An 8,536-nucleotide genomic window follows, 5' to 3' on the forward strand; every position below is an offset into this window, starting at 1 on the left:
AAAGAGGGGCAGTGGAGGAAGGCAGGAGAGAAACAGAGAAGGGAATGGGGACGAGAGGTGTTCATGGAGACAACAATCAGACCTCCCAAGGTGCCTCTAGGACTGCGGCGATCGGTCAGGATCTAACTGTGCGTTTCACACTGTGGAACAAGCACGACTTACGCCTTCCCTTGCCCCAGGCATGGCCAACGCTTTCCTCTGGCGCTCCAACGAGGGGAGGGGTCCGCTTAGTGCCTGAAATCCGAGCAGCCTTGGCTCGCTTGGCTGCGCAACCCGCCAATCCGGCTGCGCACGGTGGCAGTGCCATGTGACCAGCCTCTCCTTCCCTCCCCTGCCTTCCAGGGAACACCGGCATCCCCGTCGTCCCGCCACTCACGCCATCCCGCCCCCGCCCCTCGCGTGCCGCGGCCGCGCGGGAGGGCGCTCGGTGAGGGGCCGGGATTCCGCCGCAGTCCGCTGCGGCACAGGGACTGGAGGGGAGCGGAGGCGAGCGAGTTGCTACACCAGCTCCCGCAGTATTTTCCGTCAAGGTCATGCATACCCACTCTTCGACAAGGCTGCCTCGAAATCCTTCCCTTGCAGGCCTCCCAGCCATCCCCACCGCCTTTTTCACTCCTCCAGCGGCAGCCTTACTCGGACCACTGCCCCTGACTCTCACTGAGCTTCCGGCAGGCACAGCGGGAGATGGGAGGGTTTCAATAGATTCTGCCCCGCGAGCTTCCCAGCCACCTTTCTCGTACGCACAGGCCGTGTTGTGTCTCCCTGCCTTAAGCCCCAGCTGGCTCCCCGCGCCCGATGAGACAGCATTTAGATCCTTCATAACCAAGACTCACCTTCACCATCACCAATCCCACCGCCTCCTTGCACCGGAGACCTCATCCCTCTGGACCACTGGCCATTCCAGGGATAGCCATCACTTGCATACTTGTGGTTGCTCTTGCTGTGCGTCGGCCCCTTCCTCCTTTGTGAGCCGAGCGAATTCCTAGACCCAACTTACTTATAATAAGGCAACAGAGGGCAGAAACTGGCACTAAAATGCCCCTTAGCAAAGGTCACAAAGGTGAAGCCTGCAGGAGTCAAGCAGGAGAGAGAAATACGGCTGGTGCATCAGTGGCATAAGAAAAACCTATCTTACGGCACGAAGTACGGTATTTAGAAAGAAAAAAGAAAGGAAAAACCTCTCTAAAGGTCAGGGAGTCCGTTCTTCATTCAGGCCAATATGCTCCTTGGGACAAACATAAGTCTTATGATGCCAGATTTTCTAAAATTTATAAGAAAAGCCACAAATCTGGACTTTTATTTGTAATCCATCAATTTTTAAATGTTGATTTGATTTTTAAAATTAATTTATTGAAGTGGAATATATAGACAATAAGGTGCACCCTTTAAAAATTTTTATTATACTTTAAGTTCTGAGGTACATGTGCAGATTGTGCAGGTTTGTTGCATATGTGTACATGTGCCATGGTGGGCCAGATGCATGTCATAAACCCTCAGTGCATGACCTCCACCCTTAGAAAAGAGGATGGCTTTCATTAGGAAAATACTTTGTTAAACTAGGGTAAAGGTGTAGTCTTGAATGTCTGAGAGGCAGCTGTTGTGGGGGCAACAAAGGAGAAGACTTAGATTTGGATCTGTTCCCCAATGGCTCTGGATGTTTTAAGCAAGAGGTCATATACTGAGACGCTACTGAGGGCTCAGAGATTCTACCAGAATCTGGAGGACTGGATTTGGGATATGGGCAAGACCCGAGGGCTCTGGGAAGGGGTGGGCAGCAGGAAGCCAGAGAGGGCCAGAATGACAGAAAATGTTTCCTCCTATCCTTGTGGGGACTACATGAAGGTGAGAGAGGAGCCTTGTAGGGCTTTCACTTGATGATGGTGGTGGTGAGGAGATAGGAGAGAAAGTCAATCCCCCCACCCTCAACCCTCCAACCTTGAGGCTTCACACAGTGGCATAATGCCTGGAAGAGAAATCTGAGAGGTCCTTAGGAAGAGAGGGTGGAATGAATAGCCAAAGGCAGATGTCCTTTACCAGGAGACAAGAGCTGGCTTGAGGCTGAGGCTTGCGGCTATAGAGGAAAGTAGAAGGGGCTGTCTTGGAAACCAGGAGTTGTTTTAGTTCACCCTGAGGTTTGTAGCTATGATGTGAATGTCTCTGCCTCCTATCCCTGGGAATATTCAAGAAAGGTCTTCTATATTCATGGAGGCTGCCCTGACTGGGGTGTTTGTGGAAACAGCGGAAGGGGCCAGCTTTTATTTATTTATTTATTTTGAGATGGAGTTTCGCTCTTGTTACCCAGGTTGGAGTGCAATGGCGCGATCTCGGCTCACAGCCAGGATCGCCTCCTGGGTTCAGACAATTCTCCTGCCTCCGCCTCCTGAGTAGCTGGGATTACAGGCACGCGCCACCGTGCCCAGCTAATTTTTTGTATTTTTAGTAGAGACGGGTTTCACCATATTGACCAGGATGGTCTCGATCTCTTGACCTCGTGATCCACCCGCCTTGGCCTCCCAAAGTGCTGGGATTACAGGCTTGAGCCACTGCGCCCGGCCTGGGGCCAGCTTTTATATCTGCTTTGGTATAGTGCTGACCAAAGATAGCACAGGCTAGAGTAGGAACTGGAGCAGGAGAAATAAAGCCTCCCGGAAATTTACAGTAATCTTGGAGAGGGGTTTTGGAATAGGTGCTAGGGCCCATCCTTCGAAGGTTTCAAGGGGTCAGAAGGCCCTGGCTGACATCTAGGCTACAGTAATAAAAGACCAACTGAGACGGTCCCCACCTTACGATTTTTTGACTTTGGTTTCTACTGAATGCATGTATGAAAGCAACATGCATTCAGTGGAAACCATACTTTTATTACCCAAACAACCATTCTGTTTTTCACTTTCAGTGCAGTTTTCAATATACACGAGATATTCAACACTTTAATTAAAAATAGGCTTCGTGTTATATAATTTTGCCTAACTGTAGGCTAGTGCAAGTGTTCTGAGCATGTTTAAGGTAGGCTAGGCTAAGCTATGATGTTTAGTAGGTTGAGTGTATCAAATGCATTTTCTGCTTACAATATTTGCTTTTCTGTTTTGAGACAGAGTTTCACTCTGTCACCTAGGCTGGAGGGCAGTGGCGTGTTCTTGGCTCACTGCAACCTCCACCTCGCAGGTTCAAGCAATTCTCCTGCCTCAGCCTCCTGAGTAGCTGGGACTACAGGCACATGCTACCAAGCCTTGCTAATTTTTTTTTTTTTTTTTGTATTTTTAATAAAGATGGGGTTTTACCATGTTGGTCAGGCTTGTCTTGAACTCATGACCTTGTGATCTGCCTGCCTCAGCCTCCCAAAGTGCTGGGATTACAGGCGTGAGCCACCATGCCCAGCTGCTTACAATATTTTCAATATATGATGGGTTTATCGGGACATAAGTTGAGAAATGTGGCTGAGCGTGGTGGCTCACGCCTGTAATCCCAACACTTTGGGAGGCTGAGGTGGGTGGATCACTTGAGTTCAGGAGTTCGACACCAGCCTGGCCAACATGGCGAAACCCCCGTCTCTACTGAAAATACAAAAATTAGCCAGGCATGGTGGTGGGCGCCTGCAATCCCAGCTACTCAGGTGGCTGAGACAGGAGAATCAGTTGAACTCCCGGGAGGCAGAGGTTGCAGTGAGCCAAGATCGTGCCACTGCACTCCAGCCTGGGTGGCAGAGAGAGACTCCATCTCAAAAAAAAAAAAGTTGAGAAGTTATTCTTGTGCAAAACACTGTGTTAAATGCTGTGTTACATTATATCTGATATACCCACAGTGATTTTCTTCCCCCCAAGACGGAGTCTCGCTCTGTCACCCAGGCTAGAGTGCAGTGGCACGATCTCGGCTCCCTGCAACCTCTGCCTCCTGGATTCAAGCGATTCTTCCACCTCAGCCCCCTGAATAGCTGGGATTACAGGCACCTGCCATCACACCAGGCTAATTTTTATGTTTGTAGAGACAGGGTTTCACCGTGTCGGCCAGGTGGGTCTTGAATTCCTGGCCTCAGGTGATCCGCCTGCTTTGGCCTCCCAAAGTGCTGGGATTACAGGTGTGAGCTACCTTGCTCAGCCCCACACCGTGATTTATGAGGGAAGTACTATTATGATAATTCCAATTTTACAGATGAAGTTAAGGCCTGAAGAGGTGAAGTGACTTATCCAAGACCACAGAGATAGCAAAGAGTGGATTGGATCTGCTCTCCAGACAACTGTCCTCAGCAGAAGTTGCCATCTTGTTTGGCATTTCTGCCCACTCAAGGACAGCACTTACCATCTTACGATGAAGAGATATAGATGATGTTTTGATTTGGATGTCTGCTCTCTCCACTACCATATAAGGGGACCGGAGCTGCTAATTACAAGTGCCCAGCATACCAGTGGGTGCAGAGTACATGTAAAATAAATCCCTTTAGAAAAGCCAATAGAGGTACCCTCGAGTCTTAGATTTTTGTGTCCTTGGGCAAGTTATTCTGGGTCTCAATTCTCTTATCTGTGAAATGGGGATTATAATATGGACCTCACAGGGTTATTGCAATATTTAAATGAGACCAGGTCATGGAATTTCTTTAAATTGCCCTACAAATGGCAGCTGTTGTTGCTTCTATAAAGATGACAAGGATAATGGGGACTGAGGACGGAGCAGGGAAGGTAACCAGGATCTAGAAATCCCAGAACTGTATCAGCTCAGACAGGAAATTCTCAGAAGACCCAGCCCATATTTTTATTCATTCTTCATTAATGGAACACCTACTTGATCTCATTTCATTCAAAACTCTGCAAAACAGATATTCAAATTATTCTCATTTTCCAAGTGAGAAATAGAAGGTTAGAGAGATGATATGACTTCCCCAAGGGAACACAGCTAGAAAGTGGCAGAGGCAGGATTTGAACTCAGATCTATGGATTCTAAATCCTTGTTCTTTCTGTTTTCTACTCCACAGCTTTTTCAGTCTTCCCTTCATTCATCAGAACATTTATCAAGCATCAACTAAGTGAGAAGCCTTTTGCAGGGCCAAGAGATACAAGCCCCAGACTCTGGTTTCTGGTTTAGTTGGGGAGGTAGATAACTCAATGGATATTTACAATTCGGAATGATAAGCTCTTTCTGCTGCCTGTAGAAGGTGTAGGATAGTGTGGGTGATAGAGGAGTGGCCCACTGCTTTCAGACTTCCTTTTCTCCTTGGTCCACAGACCCCTAAGGCACAGCTCACACTTTCCAAATGGTTCCTTTCACGAGTTCCCCTCTGGTAAAACACATGCTCACCCCTCCTGTCTGGGGGTGGAGGCGGGTGGGTGATACAGTGGGGAACACATAGCAATCAACAGTTCTGTCCTAGGCCAGGCTTGGGGGCTCACGCCTATAATCCCAGCACTTTGGGAGGCTGAAGCAGGCAGATCACCTGAGGTTGGGAGTTTGAGACCAGCCTGACCAACTTGAAGAAACCCTGTCTCTACTAAAAATACAAAATTCGCTAGGTATGGTGGTACATGCCTGTAATCCCAACTACTTGGGAGGCTGAGGCAGGAGAATCACTTGAACCTGGGAGGCAGAGGTTGTGGTGAGCTGAGATTGTGCCATTGCACTCCAGCCTGGGCAACAAGAGTCAAACTCTGTCAAAAAAAAAAAAAAAAAACCCACAAAAACCAATTCTGGGTCAGGCACGGTGGCTCATGCCTATAATCCCAGCACTTTGGGAGGCCGAGGCCGGTGGATCACAAGGTCAAGAGATCGAGACCATCCTGGTCAACATGGTGAAACCCCGTCTCTACAAAAAATGCAAAAATTAGCTGGGCATGGTGGCACACGCTTGTAGTCCCAGCTACTCGGGAGGCTGAGGCAGAAGAATTGCTTGAACCCAGGAGGCGGAGGTTGCAGTGAGCCGAGATTGCGCCATTGCACTCCAGCCTGGGTAACAAGAGCAAAACACCGTCTCAAAAAAAAAACAACCAATTCTGTCCAAAAGAGGCCTGGTGCCGTGGCTCATGCCTGTAATCCCAGCACTTTGGGAGGCCTAGTGGGGATGATTGCTTAAGGCCAGGAGTTCGAGACCAGCCTGGCCAACATGCCAAGACCCCCATCTCTACAAGAAAGTAAAAAAAAACGAATGGGCATGGTAGCATTCACCTGTAGTCCTAGCTAATTGAGAGGCTAGGTGGAAGGATCACTTGAGCCCAGGAGTTCAAGGTTGCAGTGAGCAGCGATTGCACCACCACACTCCAGCCTGGGTGACAGAGTGAGACCATGACTCAAAAACACAGCAAAAAAACACAACTGCCTTTAAAAGAGATCTCTCTCAACTAGCCCCTCTTCTCTTTTCGGTCTTCTCTCTCTGTCACACACATGTGTGCGTGCGCATGCACACACACACACATACACACACACACTCTGTCTCTCTCTCTCTCTCTCTCTGTCTCACACACACACACACCCTGAGGGTGATGGGATTAATGCTGGTAGAACTGTTTTCTCCATCTTTCAGCAAGCCTGGATGTAGTGGTCCTTGCCTCTGCCCCAAAGCCAAAATGACAAAAAACTTGCATGTAACATCTTGTTACATATGCATTAAAAAGAAATCCAGTAGAGTTAACCCAACTGTTAATAGTGATTATTTCTAGGTGGTGAAGTCATATGTAACCTTTGTTTTCTTATTTTTATTTATTTGCTTAGGGTTTTTTCTGCCATGAATTTATTAACTTTTGTAATAAGTAAAAATAAATACATAAAATTATTATCTATTTTAATAATTATTTGTGGTCCTGCAGATGGGGGCGTTTCTATTAGAAATACTCAGAAGGGGGCTGGGTGCAGTGGCTCACACCTGTAATCCCAGCACTTTGGGAAGCCAAGACAGAAGGATCACTTGAGGTCAGGAGTTCAAGACCAGCCTGGCCAAGATGGTAAAACCCTGTCTCTACTAAAAATATAAAAATTAGCCTTTTCCTTTTTCAAGTGGTGGCGAAGGCAGAGAGGAAGCCATGAAGGCCTCGGGCACACTACAAGAGTACAGGTGATGGGTTGCTGCTTGCCCTCTCCCAAATGCCACACACTGCCCCTCTGCCACATGGGAATCTTTGTGACTAATCATGTCATCGCCAAGTCCCGCTTCTGGCACTTCGTATCTCAATTAAAGTAGATGATGTCTTCAGGGGAGATTGTCTGCTGTGGGCAGGTGTTGAGAAGTCCCCCTAGCAGGTGAAGAACTTCAGCATCTAGCTGTGCTATGACTCCTGTAGCAGAACCCACAACATGTACCGGGAATACCAGACCTGACCACCACGGGCGCTGTCACCCAGTGCTACCGAGACATGGGTGCCTGGCACCATGCCCAGAGCCCACTTCATCCAGATCAGGAAGGTGGAGGAGATCTCACGGCCAGCAAGCGTTGCTGGCCGGACATCAAGCAGTTCCACAACTCCAAGATCAAGTTCCCACTACCCCATCGGGTCCTGCGCCATCAGCACAAGGCATATTTCACCACCAAGAGGCCCAACACCTTCTTCTAGGAACAGGGCCCTCACCCAGGTGTGCCCCAAATAAACTCAGGAATGCTCCAGTAGGAAAAAAAAATTAGCCAGGCATGGTGGCAGATGCCTGTAATCCCAGCTACTCGGGAGGCTGAGGCAGGAGAATCACCTGAACCTAGGAGGCAGAGGTTGCAATGAGCCGAGATCACACCATTGCACTGTCACCCAAGTCTCGCTGTGTCACCTAAGCTCTGTCACCAGCTTGGGTGACAGAGCAAGACTCCATCTCAAAAAATAAAAAGAAAGAAATATTTTCAGAAGGGGTTTGTCCTGGGCACTGGCAGCACACAGAAAGAAGGTACAGAAGTGAGAGCTCATCAAGGATTGCCATTCCTGAGGGATTCCTCTGAGCCCAGTTCCCTGTTCCTTCATAGCCATTGATATGTGTATCTCTGTTAATCCTCAAAATCAGGTTTAGGAGAAAAACTATTATTTCACAGCTAAGGAAACCAAAGATCCCGAGACTTGGAGAGATTCCATCCCTTGCCCAGGGACACACAGCTAGAAAGTGGTGGAGGCAGGATTTGGATCCAGATCTGAGTGACTTCAGTTTGTAAATTTTTAACCTCTGAACTTTGCCATTCCAGTTGCAAGATGCTGACGAATTCCTGTATTCCCAGCTCTTCACACACAGGCACTCATCGATATTAGCACTGCCTAGAGAAGCCAGTGAGGTAAAGATCATTGCCCCATTTTCCAGATGAAAAACTAAGGCTAGAGTAGTGACATTCCTTCTAGAATCCAGGTCTTCTTTCTCACCTCAGACAGCCTTCCTCCTTCCGCTATCTTCTGCCAACTGCTAAGGCTTCCTTCTCGAAACAAATGACTCAAGGTAAATCACTGGTTGGACTTCCCCTTTCTCTAAACACAGGAAGTCTGTGTTGTTTGCAATCCCTGTGGCTGAACAATTTCAGCTCAGTTACAAAGTAGGCTGGGCCACATAGAGGATTGGATCCTGCTGGGGCAGAGCTCCAGGCTACCAGGGCTGG

The 8,536-nt window shown here is 48.4% G+C and overlaps 1 pseudogene; it reads left to right on the forward strand.

Moving 5' to 3' along the window:
• Positions 1-6,998: 6,998 nt before the first annotated feature.
• Positions 6,999-7,526, forward strand: LOC100405376 (large ribosomal subunit protein eL20 pseudogene; annotated as a pseudogene).
• Positions 7,527-8,536: the final 1,010 nt, after the last annotated feature.

The sequence above is a fragment of the Callithrix jacchus genome, chromosome 7, assembly GCF_049354715.1.
Source record: "Callithrix jacchus isolate 240 chromosome 7, calJac240_pri, whole genome shotgun sequence".
NCBI lineage: Eukaryota > Metazoa > Chordata > Mammalia > Primates > Cebidae > Callithrix > Callithrix jacchus.